Genomic DNA, 21,667 nt, shown 5'->3' with positions numbered 1-21,667 from the left:
CCTCTACACCCACAAACACAGAAACAAACTGCAGCCCCCTGTAAACCCACAAACCTGCAGAGACACACACAAAAACACACTCTGCAGCCCTCCTCCACCATCTACACCCACTGACACACACACACACTGAGCTCCCCTCTACACCAACAAAACACACTGCAGACAAACACCAACAAAACAGACTGCAGCCCCACTCTACATCCACAAAACACACACCAGCAGCCCCCCTCTACACCCACTGCAGCCCCCCTGTAAAACCACACACTGCAGACACACACACACACACACACAAAACTCTGCACCTCTCCTCCACCCACAAAACACACACTGCAGCTCCCCCTCTGCACCCACAAAACACACTGCAGAGACGCACACAAACCAACAAAACAGACTGCAGCCCCCTCTAAACCCACAAAACACACACCTACAAAAGACACACACACACCAATAAATCACTCTGATGGCCCCCTTTTACTACACAAAACACACAACCGACAGACACAAACCTTTCCCTTCACTCTCCTGTGCGGAGCTCTCTGCAGGCAGGGTGGGGGAGGAGTCAGCGCCTTGCTGGTGCCTCCTTTCCAATCACTTCCCCTGTCTAAGAGCTGATCTCACTCTTTGTGAATGAAAACTGAAAGCTGATTGGCTGAAAAACTTGGCAAGGTTACAAAAATTCCAGGCCATTACTGATTGGATAATGCCCGGAATTTTAACCAATCAGAGAGCAGGGATTTCAATAATGCCCGGAATGTAACAGCTTTAGCCTATAATTCTCCATAATACACCCTCTATACCGGAGACACCTTGCAGCTCATTTTACTAGAACGAGTCATAAATTGAGATGGGCATATTTTTTTGCAGAATTTGGATCTGTAGCGGATCAGCCGCTTAATCTGCAGATTGGATTTTACAAATCCATCCACAGGTTGTATCCAATGGCGGTTTTTGATGAATCCGTGCGAATTAAAGCCGAACAAATCCGTTAGCAGATTTTACACCGTGAAACAGATTTTTGGGGGGAAATTTGAGAAAATCCGGGAACCGGATTTGGGCGGATTCGACAATCTCTAGTCATAAAGGCCCACGTATACTGTTCTATGCCATGATATATGTGGTCCTATGGATTAGCACTGCCTTGTAAATATGGCGTAGAGGATTTCAACCAAAATTGTATACTTGTCTTGCACCCTTCCTCTTTTTGTTTCATTTCAAAACGTACATTTCTAACTTAATTTGTGTTTGGAAGTTCACTAGGCCATAGAAGGGAACTGTTATCTGAAACAGCTACATTGTTGTATTTATTTATTTATTTATAAAATGTTTTACCAGGAAGTAATACATTGAGAGTTACCTCTCGTTTTCAAGTATGTCCTGGGCATAGTTAATATGACAAATAATACATGGTTACAAATACAGTTACATAAATGAACAGGGTATACATTATATACAATATATTGCATGCACAGTTAGAGAATATGTATATTATAGGCTTATATAACAGTTACAGACCAGATTAAAATGTGAGACAGCCTTAGTTTTGAAAGAACTTAAACTGGTGGTCGATGAGAGTCTCCGGTAGATTGTTCCAGTTTTGGGGTGCATGTGTATATGCTGCATCTAAAAAGACATGGGAGTGCCATGCTGCCTGTGTAGTAGGCCTGGGTATTTCATTTCAAAATGGACCATGTGGTCAAAGCTAAGGCAATCAGGAGTACAGTTGTTTCACTTTGTGGCACAGATGCTTTAATCACTGCCATAGGAGTCTGCAATGTGTTGGAAACTCCCACTGTCAATGGAGTTAAGTGGGGCTTTATTTCTAGAAGATCATTTATTGCAATACAGTAAAAGTCTAAGATTTATCTTTTAATACATACACATTGGGGTCTATGTATTTAGGCAAAAGCGGTACAAAAACTGCATCATACAATATGTATTTTAATAGGAGCAATGTTTTTGCCCCAGCATTGCTCCATTTTTGCATAGACACATGTCTCTTAATGCTGAAGAAGGCTCACCCTCCAGACCAAAGTGGGTTAAACTACTGTTTACGTTACTTATGTCTCAGGATTATTATTTTTTTTAAATAGCTTTTTTTATTCTGCTTTTTGTCCTTGTACTGTATATATTTTTGTATGATATGAATGTTTTTCAGATTTTATTTCATTATACTAGAAATAAGCTAAGTAGTGCAGTGAGCTTTTTCCTTTTGTTTAATATCCAGTTGAACAGTTTAAGCAGCAATTCCCTCAAGTCATAGCAAATTTTTACAATTTCACACTGGGAGCCCAGATAGCAGAATCCTTACTTTCTCAATGGTGGAAACGTCTTTATTTAAGAGACTAACTGGGGAAGTTTTTGAGAAAAAAAGTGGGCACCAGCCTGACTTGGTGATGAGAATGCTGTACCTCAGAGTGATGGCCCACTTTATGATTTGTTCACTGATGATACTGTATACAGCAGGGAATGTATCAGGGAATGTATCTTAATGTTGTGTTGCTTAATTGGATCCAGCAGTTAACCAACTTCACCTGGCTGATTAGAGGTTTGTTAGAAAAAAAGCCTGTTCCCAGAAACAGGAAGTAGATTTTCCTCAGTACACAAGGGTGCTGACAAGAGGAAAGAGGTCTTGAGCAGAAAGGCTCTGCTGAGATCAAGACACCCAAAGACCTATATTCCTCGACACAGGGGACCCAGGAACCTACCAGAGACTGACATGAAGGGCCACCTGCTTTAAGGTATCTCTTGAGACTTTGGGAATAGGGTGGTAATGGGATTATCCCTCCAGCCCTGGAGAAAAGGACTGGGGAAGTAAGTTAGCCCTTAAACAGGGATAGGCGTTTGTTGTTTTCATATGTTTTGCTGTGTTAAAAGGGACAGGCACAATAAAGCCTTATTTTAATTTCACCTTAAAACAGTCTCCATTGCATACCTCTGCACATGTCCTCTTACATATGGTGTCAAAAGTTGGGATGAGAGGTGGCCCTTGAAGTTAAAAGGGGCCCCGGAGACTACCTGTGAAATTGTTTGTGCTTTTGCCTGCATAGTTCCTGAAAACAGCCTGAGCAACAAAGCAAAGAGTTACATGCAGCAGAGACCAGAAATAAAGGGATACGCATCTAGGCAGGAAAGCTACACTGCACTGAAGAAAGCCACAAAACCACAGATGGACTCTTTTCCCCACTCCCAAGAGGAGAGAGAGAGAGACTGCTGAAGCCGGTAAACCTTACTTGCCTATCACAATAATGTGTAATATGGTTGTTGAAAAAGGGGCTTTGCCTTCCAGCCATAGTCAGGGTTCAAGAAGTGAGTTAGTGCTCCAAAGGAGCTAGGCTTTGTTTATTGTTTTCTTAAAAAAAAAATTGTGCTGAAGCAGTGAATACAGAAATGACCCACGAGCGGTACTGATTCTGGAAGTAAAGGCTACCAGCTGTGAATGGAGTATATGCATAAAAGTGTGAATATTGATGCAAGACTGTGCTGAAGCAGGGAAACTTTTACAGATGGTGACCGACGCAAGGTACTGATTCTGAGAATTTAAAATGGCCGCCCAGCTGAAGTCAAATACAGACTCTGCAAAAATGGGGAAGAAAATGTGTTCCTGGTGTAAAGAATCCCACCACACGAAGGCCCTATTAGGCCCTATTCAGACGATGAGAGTGAATTCATGCACAGTACTGCTAATATTGTAAAACTTACCCAAGGGAAGAAAAAGTCTACAGAGATGCCTGTGAGAGCTGCGACCTCTACAAGCAAAATAGGCCCACCTGTAGGACTACCACAATTTGGGGTTCTAGCAAATACAGTGATAACAGTTGCAATAGCACCTCCTGAGGTCAGGAAGAAAAATACACCTGATAGCCCCAAAATGGAGGACAAGATGCGGCGTTCCTGTAATGAACCCTACCCCACGGAAGAGTGGCCCTTCCAGTCCGATAAGGAGGAAGACATCTCTTGCGGGGTACCTGAACCGAATCACACCCACAAAACATCCCAAGAATGGTGGGGGTTCCTGAACTCGGTACGAACTGAAAAGACCGCTCTCTATGATGACGAGGAAGAGCAGGAACAGCAGATCTCTGAATATTTACGCCACCTAGCGCAACTGCAAGGAAAACATGGCGGATACAGTGAAGCTGCTGAAGTTTCAAATAAAGACGGAGACCCCAGTATCCCCGATGGGACGGAGTCGTCAAAAACAAAAAGGCGGAAAAATAAAAAAGGTTTTCACTTACCGTGGAAGGAACAGACACATCTGCAGATCCCACAGAGGAAAAGGGGGTCCGAAATGCACTGCAGCCTAGAGAAAATGGAGAATTCGTCCATGGATGACCGAATATCAAGAGGGCCCAAGGCAGAAGTCGTGTACCCCAAAGAAGTGTCTGTCCAGTGCTAATAGTGAGAAACCCTCAGCCAACCATACCAGGGAAGCGGAGCCGGAACCAATGAGTGACAATCCCTTGACCAGCCCTGAAGATGCCATGAAAATTGCCAGGCGTGATTGTGATCTGCTCCGGGAACAATTGAAACTGAAGAAAGATGATTATGCAGAGCTACTGAAAAATAACGTGAAGCTACAGAAGAATGTGCTCACGATGTACTCTTTGGCCAGGACAGAATTGGACGATCTCAAGTCTGAGTTAGATACTGCAAAAGCTACTATTACCGCCATGGATGAAAAGCAGAGTCAATCCGATAGAATGATTGCTAATCTGAAGCAGAAGTATGAGTTGGCACTGAAGGAGATTACAGTCTCTCAGAATGAGGTTCACACTCTCCGCAAAGAACTGAATGCCACACACCAGGAGGTCACCATGTCCGGACAGAGGTGAAAATATCCCAGAAGGAGGTTCACACTCTCCGCACAGCACTGAATGCCTCACACCAAGAGATCAGCAGTTGCCGCACAGAACTGGAAGTCTCTAAAAAGGAACTTAACAGTCTCGCTGAGGAGCTGGACATCTCTCAAAAAACTAACCTCAGTCTTAATATGGATCTCAAAGTCTCTCAGAAGGAGCTTCAGACCCTCAACCTAGAGATGGAAGTCTCACGCTAGGAGACTGTCATTCTCAAAGCAGATATGCGTAAATAGAAAGAGGACTACATGGAGGCCCTGAAAATTACAGAGACTGCAAAAAGAGAAAATTTAAGACTGAAAGAAGAGAATTCTCATTTGACAGACCACGTCAAGGAAAAGAATGAAAAGCTGCACGAACTTAAAGAAATAAATAAACTTTTGGAAGAGGAAAAGTTTTGAAGCAGAGCACAGACTGCAGAACCAACTGCAAGGTCTGCGTACGCACCTCAAGAATGCCGAGGAGAAGGAGCAAACTCTGCAGGAAGACAATCTGCAGGCTGCTAAAGAAGTACAAGTGCTGCAGGAACGCCTGATTACCCAGTATGTCCCCACAAAGCAGCAAGAAAAACTGAAGGCTACCCTGAGCATCACCAAAGCATCGCTAGAGGCCAAGCTTACAGCCCAGGTGACTCGGCACAAGAGGGAGCACAAGAAGGCCCAGAAACTGAGACAAGTAACTGTGGCCCGAGCAAAGAAAATCACAGTGCTTCACAATACAATGAAAATGTGGAAGCAAGTTAAGCGAAAATACGGTGAGGAGATAAATTCCCTGAGAAGAGACTTGCAAGATGCCCTCAAAAACCAGGGATCTCTTGCTGATGAGATGACAGTACTACAAGGACAAGTATTGACCCTGACCAAGCATCAGTATCCCACAGCCACAAAAACCCATAGAAAAAAGGGTACAGTTAGAGCTGGGAACACCGCTCATCTGAAAAACAAGGTTGCAAAGTCTAAACCACCTAAGCAAGCACTAGCAAAACCTTCAACTGGCCAACAGGCAACACAAAAAGGTATACGTGCTGAATCAAACCCAGAAAAATCCTTAGCTGGTGAAGCAGAGAAGATGGGACGTTCTCTGGAAGTGGAGGTAGAATTGCAACACAAAGAGGCAGAACTGGCAACTCTGTTGAGTGGGGAAAGTGCAGAAAGACAGCTTCAAGAGCGGAAAACTCAAAGGGCTATTCTTAACCGCTCCGCAACTGTCGCCATACAGTCTAGCTACAAAAAGATGAGCGCCCGATACAAGGGAAATCTCATGACCATTGTAGACGGACGTTCACAGAGGTACACAATTGGAGACTTTATAAGGTGAAATTATAACGAGGCTTTATTGTGCTTTTTCCTTAACATTAGGAAACCATCCAAACAAGGGGGAAACACAGCTTCTATTCACCTGGGAGTGGTTCTAGTTAAATACCATGCAATCCACAACTCCCTTAGTTAAGCATGTCTCCCAGCCCCAAACACATAGCATGAAATAAGCAGATATACGAAGTCTCTTAAGAATGAAAGTCTTATCTGTTCCTTGGAGGGAAAATCTCCTCTGTTGCTGGTTCAGCTCCCTTCCCTCAGGGTGTGTCAGCATTCAGGTTTAGAAGTTTTCCCTGTGTCTTGTAAGCAGCTCTGTTGTTTCTTCTGTCAGGGCTCTAGACTGTTGTGAGAGTCAAAGACAATCTCTGCTCTCTCTCCCAAGTTCAGCTCAGGTGTGAGCTAAGGAGACACCCTTTCTGTCTCAACAGACAGGCTTTTGTAAGTAATATAAATCAGGCAGGTGGTGTTTATTAATTGACTACCAACAGTAAACCACACACTGCTAGATTAAAGGCATATTACTTGAACAGGAATTACTTCCCTGTTACAACCATGCACTCAGAAAAAAGACTATACTTGGAAAAAGTCCTCCTCGAGCGAACTAGGAGTGCTGAGCTCATGCACCTTCGGGAGGAGACACAAATAAACTGGAGAAAGGGCTCCAATCCCAGCAGGACTGACGGTTCTCTTCCTCCATCCACTCTCATTTAAGTCACAGAATGATCTTGAATGAAAGTGGAAGGATGGGCTTTGGCCGTGGCAAGCCGAGCTTCCCACAAACAGGGGAGGTATGTAACAGGGAATGTATCCCTGTTCAGAATATGCCACTAATCCACCAGTGTGTTGGTTAATTGGATCCAGCAGTTAACCAACTTCACCTGGCTGATTAGAGGTTTGTAAGAAAAAGCCTGTTCCCAGAAACAGGAAGTAGATTTTCCTCAGTACACAAGGGTGCTGACAAGAGGAAAGAGGTCTTGAGCAGAAAGGCTCTGCTGAGATCCAGACACCCAAAGACCTATATTCCTCGACACAGGGGACCCAGGAACCTACCAGAGACTGACATGAAGGGCCACCTGCTTTAAGGTATCTCTTGAGACTTTGGGAATAGGGTGGTAATGGGATTATCCCTCCAGCCCTGGAGAAAGGGACTAGGGAAGTAAGTTAGCCCTTAAACTGGGATAGGCGTTTGTTGTTTTCATATGTTTTGCTGTGTTAAAAGGGACAGGCGCAATAAACACAGAAAAAGAAATTGCACAGGTGAAAACACCTGGAGTGCAAGATGGGTGCGCTAATAATACACAGACTACTTCAAACCATAGATACCAGGGAGGGGGTGCAGCAAAGGAGGGATCATCCAGAGTGCATAAATCACAATTGAATAATGATGATGAGAGTATTAGACAATACAGTTGCTAACAATCCTAATGTGCAAAATGATAAATATAAAAAAACATAAATAAATACCCACTGATACTTGATGCAATCCCTAAAAACGGCTCAGCACTAGTTTACCTCATGTGTCATTATACCTCATGTGTTAATTGCAGGGCATATTAAGTATTTTAATCAATCTGATGCTTATGGGGTGTATGTGTTTACAGTTTGACGTAAACATATGTAACGTTTTTTCTGGACCCTCCTGACTCTCCCAATCTCACATTGACCCCTGTGGTCTAACCGGTCCCCATTACATGGTAGTGTTGGGTGGTGTACCTGTTGGCAACAGGACTCCTGAGTCTCCCGCATGATGTTGGTATGGGGAATGTCAACCCAGACAGGCAGCTGAGGTAGTGTGCGTGAGTCCTACCTACAGGCAGTGCAGCGCCTCCACCTCATCAGGATCTCTGCGTCCGCAAGGAGATGGTTCTGTTGAGGAACTCTGTGGTGCCTTCCTCTGTGAAGTAACTTCACACTCACACATGGGGGTTCTTGTGAACAAGGGCATCTTTATTGATGGTAGCGGCAGACTGGCCCTCGCAGCAGACAGCTCAGCCACTCATCTTGTACAGCACTCTCCTTTCAGAAGATCTGCCCTCCCAATGGAGTTGGATCACCTCTCCCCTCAGGGAGATCACCACCTGTGCCAGGTCCCTGGACACAGTGTAGGCCCTGCCAGCCTTGTTGCTGCAGGTCTGACTCCTTGCTGTAGAACCACTCTCTGAACTATTAGTTAACACACTTGACCTCTTTCTTCAACTCTTACTGACACACTAACTTTGGGCAGTTCTGTGTCTTATATACCTCAGGAGATAGCCCCATCTCTGATGTCATTAACAGTGGACTCAGAGCATGTTACCACTCCCATTGAATACATATGACACCTCACCAGGGTGTGAGGGCAAACCTCCATGATTGATGCTGGCAATCCTGCATATTTACCAGGCTTACTGCCAGCATGAGAGAGAACTGTATACCATTTTTAAAACATGGCCAGATTCTCCCCCTGGTGAATCCCAACGTTCCGTGTGGGACCGAAATTTGTCAGATCTTCCTCCAGGCAGCACTGCAAAACATAACAACATAATCATCTCACAAATTTACATCATACAGTTCTCATGATAACATATTAACAGCTACAATGCTTGCTGGCCAGCAGACAGCACTTTCCTAAAGCAGAACCCATTGTCTTCTCTTCCTAATAATAGTGCCTGGGGTCTGGCTTCTTTATTTCCCGGCCAGCAATGTCCTTTACCGTCACACTGTACTCCCTGGGTAGCCCACTCTCCGGCCTATACACTACCCGGTGCATGTACACACTGCGCCCAATACTCCATACCCTCATGAGCTGATCAATCCTCTCCTCTGCCCTGCACCCAGTACATCCGCCACCCTTGGTCAATATATATTCTTCAATGGTTTCTCGCAACCATCCATCCCTCTGGTCCTCTATCTCCTGCATTAAGGGTTCAGGGACATAAGGATACTCCAACCCGTGGGATTTTTTGTATCGGGTCACTATAGCCCTTTCGGCCCTGCTAGTCCTAATCAGCCTTACGTTGCCTGCCTTGCCTGGCAGCACCCATGATAAGGGTTCCTCTGGCTCTACGGGGTCCCTGAACCTATTTGACCCCTTGGGATCCACTACCCCCGAACCGATATCGTACCACCTCAGTCTCAGTTCCTCCAGACGAGCCTCCTCCGTGAATTCCCCTGGTGCCCACCAGTAATCCACAACCCCTTCTCTCCTTAGGATAAACCTGGTGCGGTCTAGCCAGGCCTCATACCCTTCAAATTTGGGCACCCACCACCTGGTTTCCCTAACTTCCTCTGGTATCGCTACGGTACCCTCACTTTCCTCTAACTCCCCGCTAGCGGATATCCCCGAGGTGCCAGTAGATCTGGAGTTGGACCCCAACCTTTTGGGCCTACTGGTGACACTGACACTGATACTATTAGGGCACTCACTTGAAACGGACACTTGTCGCGTGTACCTTCCCCCTCCCGACCCATCATCAGACGTAAAGCACTCGCCAAAGTCCAGATTCTCCCCAGTCCGTCCTTCCGACGTGGCTCGGGACTCCCCAGACAACCCTTGGCTCGACTGGGACACGTAGGAAAAAGTGACAGGGGCAGGGGATTTAACTATGGCCGGGGATTTGGCATAGGGAAGTGCTATCGGCACCTTGCCCGGTGCCATCGGACTGGCCTTCCGGTTCTCCTGTCTCGCTGCTCCCAGGCTTCCGCAGGGCCTGCCAGCTTTTCCTGGATCCAGATGACCTGGTATAGATTCTTGGTCACGAGGACGTGGCCATCTTCCATCAGGCTCTGCCGTGCCCATCGGAAATGATGTCATGGATCTCGCGGGACTCGCCGCTATCTTGCGTTGGGTTCCCCACCGGAACCTCTTCCTCCAGAACGACGTCCGCCGCCGGAAGTGATGGTTCTGCTCTCCGCTCCGCTCAGGCCTGGGCTAGGCCTTCTCTCGCCGTTGCCACCACCGGCGCCTGGGTAGGGCAAGGATGTTGCTTACCGCTCCGTCGGCTCGGATGGTTCCTCCTCCGCCGTCCGCTCCGCCAGTCACCACAGCCGTAGGACTCCGCCTCTCAGGTTGTTTCTGCACCGGCGACACGAGACTCCGCTCCGCCACGACACAGGTAAGTGCCGGTTCTTCTGCAGCACCGCTGTAGTGGTCTGCCGGTAGGCGGATCACCACCATCGTCAGGGTCGCTTGCTCCTCGTCCGAGGAGTCGAACTCCGATTCAGGAAGTGGCACTCCCGCCGGGGACCCTTGGGGAAGTTCTCGGCCCTCACCTCGCTGGTAGGTCTTTTTCTCTTCCGGCTCCATCTTATTCATCAGGAGCGATCCTCAGGTACCAGGATCAACTGGTCCTTTCCAGGCCGCACGTGGGGCTTCAGCCGTCAGCATAGCTGTGTCCACTCCCCCCTCCACGGTCTGTCCGGGCACAAAAGGTTGCACGTCCCATAAGTAGTGGATGCCACATTGAGGGCACCTGGCCGTTGTGCTGACCATACTACCCGGTAGCCGGCACTGCATACACAGACACTTGACAGTCTCTGTACCACCCGCCATGAGCACCAGGAAGCCACCCGGTGCAGAGTAGGGGTGCGCGGATATGTCCATTTCCTTTTCTGTACTACTGATTACGGGAGACACTTTGCACTGTGGTCTGCTCTGTTCGCTGGCTCCTCGTGATTGAAGTGCAGGAGCTGGTTTGGTGACTCATCCTTCCGCCAGCTCCACCTACATCTGACACAACTGGAAACCACTCCCCCTGGTTGAGATTAGGGGAGGGTCCCACAAGTTTATAGGGTGACCCAGCACTGGGGCTGAGCTCGTCACTGTCCATGAGCGCGGGGCCACAGCTTTCGCACCATACCTCCCAGCAGGGTGGGGTTTTCCTTTTGGTGCAACTCCCGGCCAACTTTCTGCAATTTTAGCATTTGCAGCATTTTCTGTACTCGGCCCACGCGGTCTCCCAGGGAAGCGGGAGCCGCCATCTTGGTTTACATTGCCTATCACTTTAGCAACTGAGGTAGCTTTTTGTATAGTGCTCGCCGGCTGGCAAGCAGACCCTTCGTTTCCATCACACATCATAACAATGTCCTCCATACTGTCCTCCAGGGTGTCACCCCGGGGTCCTAGACAGGACCAAAACGGCGCGGACACAGCCTTAGCACCACTCCACAGCAGGCTAGCCAAAGTCACTTCAGTAGCTTGCTCTTCTGTTGAACGCACGCCACGTGCGCTCTCTCCATCTGCCTCCATCCGCCATCTTGGGCCTTCCGCGCCACGGGGATCCTCCATTCTTGCGGTCGTCATTTGGTTACTGTATATGTTGTTATTGCACATGGAGCTCCTCTCTGCGGGGCAGCTGCCATACCGATGCAATAAAGAATGCCCGATGCACCACCTGTGTACCTAATGTAGGTCTGACTCGTGTTGCACTACCTCAGGCTAGGCTCACTCTCTCTGTGTATGCTGTGTCTCTCCTCTCTACAGTCTGTGCTGACCGTGGTAAGTGGTCTGGAATGGGCTAGAGTACTCTGGCTTCTCCATGCAGTACTGGGGCGTCTACCAACTGTTGGCCAGCCTAGCGCAGACCCTCTACAGGATTCCTGACCACGTTAACAGGCTATCCCTTTAGGCATTGTAAGGTTAAAAACTGTATCTGTCAGCTATGTTCTTTTCAGGGCCTGAATAGGTTAAAACAGCCAAGCTTTATTTTCGCAAAAAGACTAGATGGTAAAAGTATTTCAGCTTTAGACCAGCTGTCCCAGGATATCTATTACATAAGAAACAAGATTATAAGAAACAAGACCTCTAGTCTTGTTTCTGACCCCATTAGTAGTTATTGACCTTTGATCCCTATTTCTACTAATTTAGGCCAGATGATATATGTCATTTTAGATGTATGATCTATACATGGGAACTGAATTTGTAACAGATGTATGAAATTGACACACGATGTATTGTCCTTGTCTTGGGTATAAAAGAACTGCCTTGATGACATATTAAACAGAGGTGATGACTCGGCTACCTTGTGTGCATTGAGTCTTTGCTTCTCCGAGCTCGACTATCATATCTGAGACCAGAAGCATATAGCAGCTGCGTGATGAATCTCCCCGGGTCGAGTAGAAGAAGTTGCCTGCTCTAAGGTCTGGTCAGGTAGACTGGACCTAACAAATGGTGTCAGAAAAAAGTGGGATTTGCACAGAAAAAAGGTGAGAAAAACATATTTTATTGTTTCTCATCGTTTCTCTGCGAATCTAAAGAACCTAAATTTTATAGGGCAGAAGAATCGAGAGTTTGAGTCTCCGATTTACATAACAAAGGGTTGGAGTCCCAATTGTTTAATTGAGAATCGAGTGTTTGAGTCCCCGATTTATATAACAAAGGGTTGGAGTCCCATTTGTTTAATTGAAACGGGCTGTACTGATATGGTGTCTCAGATATGATGGTAATTTAGGATAAGCTAATAATTGTTTAGGTTAAGATATTAAGAATGATAAGACTAACCTTATTGTATGCTTGTTAAGATAAAATTCCTTTATAAGTTGTTTATGGGATTATAGGTATACTGTATGAAGAAATGTACTGTAGGATGAGTTAAAATAACCCTTATGGATGAATGCAGTGTGGCATAGGTGCCTCAATTAACTCTCAAGCACAGCAACAAAGCTGGGAAGATAAAAGATTTTTTTTGTCTGTCTCCCTCTCACGTTGCCTGCATGTATAAGCCGCTCTAGCCACCACCTTTTTTTCCCCCAGTGATTTGTTACACAGGAAAGGAACAGGAATGTTGAAGACAGAGAAGAAAAAAAGAGAGAGACAAGAATTAGAAAGTTGAAATAATAAGAATTTTGTTTTATAGGACAAGTTACAGAGATGGTTTTCTTTTTGTTGAAATGTTGTTAGCAAGTCAGCAGAGCTCTTAGGAGAGAGAAAGACAGAAACATAATTTTTCCAATTTAATTTTAAGACATGCAAACCCAAATTATTTGTGCCACATTAACCAAGTATGAGTGTATATTAAGTTGAATTAATAATATTTTCCCGTCTGAATTGAAAAGTGGAAAACAAGAGTATAACAGGTATAGGTTTCTTTTTCCATTAGAATGTTTTTATTACATTTTCAGGCATGAATATGATAAAAAGGTTGATTGTATGTAATCCCTGTGTGTGTGCTTGTAAGAATCTGAGTGAATTCTATCCATATGAAAGTGTTATTTGCATTGAATAATAAGAAAAACGGTTTATTGTATGTATACAAAATTACTATTCAGGGCAAGTGCTTCTAAAATAAGAATATAATTAATTGCTCATGTTGAAATTTAATTTTTAAAAGGAGTACACCCCCATTATAATATAAACTAATTAATACTGGAAAGGGGAAAGTTTTGGGTATCTGTGGAGAAAAAAAGAATAAAGAAAGGATTAATTATTTTTGTATACAGTTCTGTCACTGGAATAATAAGGATGTTTATCGTACTGGCCAGGCGATTTATTTCCTTAAACAGAACTACAATTCTTTTTCTCTAAATCTCCACAGATAAAATCAGGTGAATATGTTATATAGAAATAACAGGCGAAATATATTCTAGACACAAAGCTAACTAGAAGCTCAGCATTTTAAAATTAGTTAAAAAAGTTAATTATGATATAAAAAAAAAAAGGATATCTTTATAAATTTAGTCTGCAGGATCAAATTGTTTTGTTTTCCTATTTATTAGAATAGGTGAGAAAATATGTGTCTGTTATTTTTGTAAAAACTGGTTGAATGTGTGAAAGAAGCGTAAAATTCTGTTTGTTTTGTGTCTGCGCTCTGTGCTGTTTTTGTGTATAACCAGTAACTAAAACTGTCTAAAGTATATATTAAGCCTATAATTTTCTGTTTAACAAAGATCCAGTTTTAATTTTTGAATACCAGTAACATTATCGGGCTCTGTGACGAGCTGCATATTTCAAGCTGTCCTAAATTGTATTGCAGTAACCAGTAATTAACCTTTTTTTTGTTACAAGGTTTTGGCAGGAAGCCCAGAAGTTATTTGAGCTTGTTATATGGCTTGAAATGGAAACAGTTGTACATTGATTAATATAGAGTTCAAATGAACAGAGGACAGTAACCTAGAATGAGCACTCTAAACACCTGGTGGGTGGGTAATAAAGTGGTTAAAACTTAAATCTTTAATATCCGTGTAAAATGATGGGAATTAAAGCAGATATTAAATGCTCAGAACCTATAGTATGAGCACAATGTAATGTTCTGGATCACTGATTAACTGCATAGAATCACTAAACTAGTGTCTTGCAGTGCGAACAGTGAAGTGGATAAAGTAACCACTAGTCCAATGTAATCAGCACAAAAAAAAAAAAAACTCTAGTGCTGAGGTTCTTATAAGTGTGCAGACCCTGAAATAGCAGTAAAAAAAAAAAAAAAAAGACATGGAAAAGGGACCCTAGCCAGGTCTGCCAGTATACTAGAGGGTTCTATGTGGAATTATTTTTCTGCAAAGTTGATCAAATATTTAATATTTTATCATTTTTTAACCATCTTTTTCTCTCAAATGTGTCCCACCTTTAAATCTGTGTCTATGAGGTTTTTATGCTACAGGTTGTTCTTTCAGCAAACCAGATGTTATTTGGTGTTCTAAAAGTTTCTGTCAGAAGACTATAGCAGATTATATTTATATTCAGTAGGGGTTTTTTTGAGATTTTTAATGTAAATTTTATACCCAAAGGTTTCAGGTTAGTTTTGCTATACATCAGCCAATTCCATTAAGGTTATGCTTTAAATGCTGTTATCCTTTATGTGATATTGTTCACATGTAATAAAAGTGAACAAAAGGAGGGTGTTATTGCTGTTATTATTGCTGGCTGCCCCTGAAACCGAATGGCAAGGGCTGAGATTGTCAGCTCTTGGGTCTAATATTGTACCTTACTGTGTTGCCTATAATTTTTCCCTTTGATACTGTCCCCCTTAGGGGTATAAGCTAGGAACTGTGTATGTGGGATTAACTGTGTAAGACCAGTGGGCTAGTTAATGCATTCTCTGTGTATTCCCTTTGCCTCATGGGACTGCAGCTGTCTGTGCGAGTTTATAAGTGGATTGCCTTGTATGGGTGGCCCCTTATGAGAAATAGCTGCAGAGCAGTCTCCTGGCACATGATAGAAAACGGAGGGGATATTTTGGCCTGTCAGCAAGGTATTCTTAGCTGGTGTCTTAGAGAAGAGAAGGTTTTAGAACCCCACATGATAGGTGCAAATGGTGGAGTGCAAGCTCTTGTGTCTACATGTTGGTTGTATGTGTTTTAAACATACAATGCATTGTGCTTGTCCTGTGATTTAAACCCAGGTTGGTGAATTAGCATGTGAATAAGCATTCCAATGCCCCAGCTCAGATATGGAGTGCTTGAAAGTGAACTGACCCTGTTATTTCCTATGTCATGTTCCATTAGCCCTTGAACTGTGAAATTTTGTGTGTCAGTTTTAGGGGGATATTTGGGTGGAAATATAATTATTTTGGTTGCAGGAGTTGGGGGGTCCAAAGTGCTGGTAGTCACTTAATTTTCCCCAGCAAGCAGGCATGATTTGACAGTGCGCAGGGTGAATTACACTAGGGCTTCCCTGTGTCCCCCAAACTCCTTGATTTTGAGCCCAAATCCCCCCAAGTTATTTCCCTAATAAGTATAAGGTCCCCCAAAGTATATTCTCTGTTTCTTGTGTTTCTGTGTGTTTCCAAGGTCCTATCCGAATAAACCGCAATGTATTTTTCTGCCTGTTTTGCCTTGTGACTGATCCCTTAAATATAAAGGTGTATTTGGCCTGGCCTACCGTGACAATCAGAAAGAATTTTTCTCATGGGAAGACCAATGGTCACCCCAGGTACATTTTAGATTTAATGTTGTATGATTATGCTCTAAACAGACGATTTTAATCAGCGTCTATTGTGTGAAACTAATGCAATTGTTTGAGTGTCTCATGTTCAGGTGCAGTCCTTCTAATTAGATGAAGATAAAGGTGACGCAAAAGCGCTTTTCATCTAAAGTGGAGAGGCCCATTCCAGATGCTACCCCGTCAGAGTATTTTCCTGGATCCATGTTACACAAGTGCACCCACAGTCGCTTCAAAATTAAACCTCAATACAGAAGGGAAGGCCTAAAGACACAGTTATTTTCAGTTGGTGTTTTGGGTCACAATAAAACCCGGCACTAACCAAAGAAGGAGAAAAGTTCGTACCAGAAATCCGGACCTCAATATATGAACTTTGAACTTTTTAATAACCTTTTTTACAGGTTTTATTATTTTAATTACAATGTTTATGCTGTTAGGTTTATATAAGTGGTGTTCACATTAAGATGATAGGGTAGTAACAGGAATATTTTGTTTAATAATATGTCTTTTGTTTTATTGTCCTGTGTATAGCATATATGCACACCTTCTTGTTATATAATGGAATCCTGGTAAACAAAGCCCACATCTTATGTGCAATGTAACCCAATGTACTATCCATACCCAATAAGTTGCACCCCAGGAACACGAGAGTTATATTTAACCCCTTGAAAAAAGACAAGAATGCTATAAGATATTTGTAGAACTATATATATATAAAAGAAACTGGTTACGAAGGGAGTAGAAATACGACTTTGCCCTAGGGAAGTTATTGACTCTGTGATAGAAGGATAGATAAAGTATTATCCTGCAACTAGACCAGGTTATGTTATTTGGGAAAGTGATTTTAGTGTTTAAAGGTACAGATGAGGGTTGGGATTTGTTGGGACTTGGTGGTTAGATTATTTCGCTGGGAGCGAAGCTAGTGGATGTTTTTGTATGTATGTTTGTCCTACTCATTACTCTGTGTTATGAACAGCAATACTTTGGTCCAGAAGTGTGTTGCAACCCCCCCACCGATGCTATGTCTCTTTTTGGTGATGAAAATGTCAGCAGTCCCCCAGAAGAAGAGACCAAAAAAGAAATCAACTGGGCCGATACAATGGCCAGATAGGAATCAAGTTATGCACTATGGGACTATTTTTTTGGTCCAGCAGGACTATGATATGGTTAACCGTTCTTTAAAAAGACTGTCTCTAAAGGATACGAGGGGGCTGAGAAGATTGGATATGAGGAAGGTGGGAAGGGTGTGTGTCAACCACAAGGAAAGGATCACAAGTCAGCCATTTTGACTATGGCATCCATTTTGTCTGTTCCGATATTCTGAGTAAATGTAGTATGTAAGATGTATGTGTTGGGCAGTCGCTCCTAGGAAATATTAACCCACACCAACCCCCACTTATGCTCATAAATAGAATTTAAATAATGTTCCCCCTACCTAAGCAAAGGATACGAAATTGAAAGGCATTAATTATTAAAAGTAGCTCAGTTAAGAGAGTTGCGGGAGGTCTAATACCTTTTTAGGAATGTATGATTTATATGCAAAAGGGGATTTTTTAGTAGTCAATATAGATGCCGTTTTTAACGATACTAAAGACGCTATTTTAAGACTCAGTAGCAAATAGCAACAAATTAGAGCAACAGTATTGCAAAATTGTATGGCACTAGATTATCTGTTGGCAGCACAAGGAGGGGTTTGTAAGTTAGTAGGTAAAGAATGTTGTGTTTATATTGATGACCAATCAAAAAGTATACATCATGACATGGACACTCTACCAGAAATTCAATCTAGAATGCGAGAGGAACCAAAAGGGTTCGATTGGACATTTGGTCTTGGAAATTGGCTAGGTGCGTTGGGATTGAAAATTCTTTATGGAATCATGGCAATCGCAAGTTTATTACTTTGTGTGTATATGTTAATTCAGATGGCTAAAAGTGTAATCAGCTCTATTTTTGCCAAAAGAAAGCTGCTTCTGCTTCTAGCTCTACAGTTATGTATATGTTTCCCACAATGAGAGCGAGAAATACCAATAGTCTTGGTACTCGTCAACCACCCATATGTTCATCTCTGATTATCAAACGAGGTACCTAAAAGAGATAGGTTTCTGCATCCCCATGGTCTCTTAGAGGTTTCTCCCTTGGAGTTTTTCCTCTCCTGAGTGGTGTGTAGAAGAATAAATGGGACTGGTCGATTGGATTGTTCTTCCAGAACAAAAGGAGGGGATGTAAGGTTAAAAACTGTATCTGTCAGCTATGTTCTTTTCAGGGCCTGAATAGGTTAAAACAGCCAAGCTTTATTTTCGCAAAAAGACTAGATGGTAAAAGTATTTCAGCTTTAGACCAGCTGTCCCAGGATATCTATTACATAAGAAACAAGATTATAAGAAACAAGACCTCTAGTCTTGTTTCTGACCCCATTAGTAGTTATTGACCTTTGATCCCTATTTCTACTAATTTAGGCCAGATGATATATGTCATTTTAGATGTATGATCTATACATGGGAACTGAATTTGTAACAGATGTATGAAATTGACACACGATGTATTGTCCTTGTCTTGGGTATAAAAGAACTGCCTTGATGACATATTAAACAGAGGTGATGACTCGGCTACCTTGTGTGCATTGAGTCTTTGCTTCTCCGAGCTCGACTATCATATCTGAGACCAGAAGCATATAGCAGCTGCGTGATGAATCTCCCCGGGTCGAGTAGAAGAAGTTGCCTGCTCTAAGGTCTGGTCAGGTAGACTGGACCTAACAGGCATCCTACCAATTAGCTGCCTCAAGGCAACTAGAACAGCTATAGCCCTGTCTCCAGACCCATTAACTCCTTCCAGGATCCTAGGTCGTCCCTGCGAGCTGACAATTCCACCAGGCCCCCTGACTACCCTTAGGTTCCGTCCCAACACAGCACTGACTGGCAGCATACACTCTCCCTGTTCCCCAGTGTTCCTAGCAAAAGCCTGTCCTGTTGACACAGATCTCAGCAGCGCCTCCAAATGTAACAGTTTTTCTGGACCCTCCTGACCCACCCAATCTCACATTGGCCCCTGTGGTCTAACCGGTCCCCATTACATGGTAGTGTCGGGTGGTGCACCTGTTGGCAACAGGACTCCTGAGTCTCCCGCATGATGTTGGTATGGGGAATGTCAACCCAGACAGGCAGCTGAGGTAGTGTGCGTGAGTCCTACCTACATGCAGTGCAGCGCCTCCACCTCATCAGGATCTCTGCGTCCGCAAGGAGATGGTTCTGATGAGGAACTCCTCTGTGGTGCCTTCCTCTGTGGAGTAACTTCACACTCACACATGGGGGTTCTTGTGAACAAGGGCATCTTTATTGATGGTAGCGGCAGACTGGCCCTCGCAGCAGACGGCTCAGCCGCTCATCTTGTACAGCACTCTCCTTTCAGAAGATCTGCCCTCCCAATGGAGTTGGATCACCTCTCCCCTCAGGGAGATCACCACCTTTGCCAGGTCCCTGGACACAGTGTAGGCCTTGCCAGCCTTGTTGCTGCAGGTCTGACTCCTTGCTGTAGAACCACTCTCTGAACTATTAGTTAACACACTTGACCTCTTTCTTCAACTCTTACTTACACACTAACTTTGGGCAGTTCTGTGTCTTATATACCTCAGGAGATAGCCACATCTCTGATGTCATTAACAGTGGACTCAGAGCATGTTACCACTCCCATTGAATACATATGACACCTCACCAGGGTGTGAGGGCAAACCTCCATGATTGATGCTGGCAATCCTGCATATTTACCAGGCTTACTGCCAGCATGAGAGAGAACTGTATACCATTTTTAAAACATGGCTACACATATGAAGAAATAGATTTTATGGCCTGTTTAACCCGTGACCAGGGGGTGTATAGAACTGATAGAATCTAGAGGTAAAAATGTGACATCGTCTAAAAGGCGTTTTTTAGAAGCAGCTTCACTCTTGCTCTGACAATCCGTTTGGTTGATCAAAAAAGCCTCTGTAGCCCCCTTTCCCCGTGACTATTGGTAACTACACGTGCTGCTGTTAACTGTGGCTCACAGAAGGCCTAAGCCTCCGCCGCTGGGAGCCTGGAGTTATCTCGTTTCTCAGGTTGCAGCGTCTCCACCTGGGAAGAATCCTAGCGCAGCAGGATAACCCCTCTCAGGAACTAACAATCAGTAATTACAGACAGGGTATATATCAGGAGTATTTACTGAACACACACAACACTACTATATAGCAGTACACACAATATAACACAATAATAATACAGGGTATATATCCACAAAGTATTTAGGGTGCGGTGGCACCAATATCCCTGGTGTCCTTCCCCAGTATTAGTCCCACCCAAGTGTAGGGAGTAGTGCTACCCCTGTGGAGCATTTGTGCATTTTACCTCCCTGGGCACTCCTGTACCCAGGTACCGCTGTACAGTATGAAGCAGAAGGATCCATCTGATCCCACGACATGAGGCCTCAAGAATCCCTTTGCTCCTTGTGCGTCCAATCCACCACTTGAGGGTGCTCCCGCTGGAGGGTTTCCCTTAATGCCTTATAGTGCGCCTGTAGTCTGGTCCCAGAGCGTTGGCCACGGATCGGCGTGTGACTCCTTTCACCAGTGTAGCACCACACCTCATTATGCCGATAATGAGGGGAGCGTCACTATCTGGGGCCTTCCATATAGCAGCCACAAACTTGCTAGGGGCCTATCTGGGGCCTTCGGGGAATACCTGGCATAGTCCGGGAGCCACTGGCGCTACCTTCCCCGTTGGTCTCTTGGCTCCGACTGGTGTGGTAGCTCCTTCGCGCCAAACATATATCCTTCATGCCGTGAATGCTCAAGCCCTATTGGCTGAGCTCCCCCACCTGGTAAGCAACCCCTGGGGCTGCTGGGACACGTTGCCCAGTGCGGAGCCTCTCTTAAGATGTCCACCGCAAGCTGTTCTACTGAGCATGCGTCATTCTTTACTGAGCATGCGCGAGGCACCTAACATGGCGGCGCCTTGCGTTGCCGGTTCGCCGCGGAGCTCGCCGGCACCCGACATCCGTCTGCAGCCTCCCCATGGTCCCACACCCACCCGCCGGGGCTACACCTCAAACTCGCATTTTTTGCCCACAAATGCTATTTTAGTTGCTCCGTTATGCAAACTGCTTCAAAAAACTCGCATTTTGTTTAATGCGTTTTTTTTACACCTACAGTAAATAGTAGAGATATTGGTATTGCAAGTTTCATCCAGAGCCTGAAATATGGGTTTGGCTGAGAGAGAAAAACCCATAAATCAGACTGGGAATGGAGTTAGCACCACCTCTGGTCATTCCGCTTCTAAAGCAAATACAAACTGGGTGGATTGGCTGTTACACCATGCAGTTTGTCACTTTTTTTGAGAAGTGGTTTAAAAGTATTGATTTGCAATAGAGAATACTATTTTTTTCTCACACTTCAGTCCACTTCTTGTGAACATGCCAAACTGTGCGGTTTGGCAATTACAATTTCGGAACTACTAGAATAAAACGCTATGGGGTTTTAGAAGCGTTTTCATTCTGGCAGTGCTAACCTGGGCGGAATGACCAAATCGTAATTTTGGCAAACTCGCTGTATTGTAGTATAGTAGCTCCAAAAACTGCAAAAGGCTAAATTGCTTCGAAACAACTCACATTTTTTC

The 21,667-nt window shown here is 44.3% G+C and overlaps 1 protein-coding gene across 3 annotated transcripts in view; it reads right to left on the bottom strand.

Annotated features, from left to right (window-relative positions):
* IGFBPL1 (insulin like growth factor binding protein like 1) overlaps positions 1 to 21,667 on the bottom strand; it is a 210,992-nt gene that overhangs the window by 123,555 nt on the left and 65,770 nt on the right. The gene's annotated exons all lie outside the window — the stretch shown is intronic.

The sequence above is a fragment of the Ascaphus truei genome, chromosome 1, assembly GCF_040206685.1.
Source record: "Ascaphus truei isolate aAscTru1 chromosome 1, aAscTru1.hap1, whole genome shotgun sequence".
Taxonomy (NCBI): Eukaryota; Metazoa; Chordata; class Amphibia; order Anura; family Ascaphidae; genus Ascaphus; species Ascaphus truei.
Note: the sequence above shows the minus strand (reverse complement) of the source record. Positions and strands in the feature narration are given on the sequence as shown.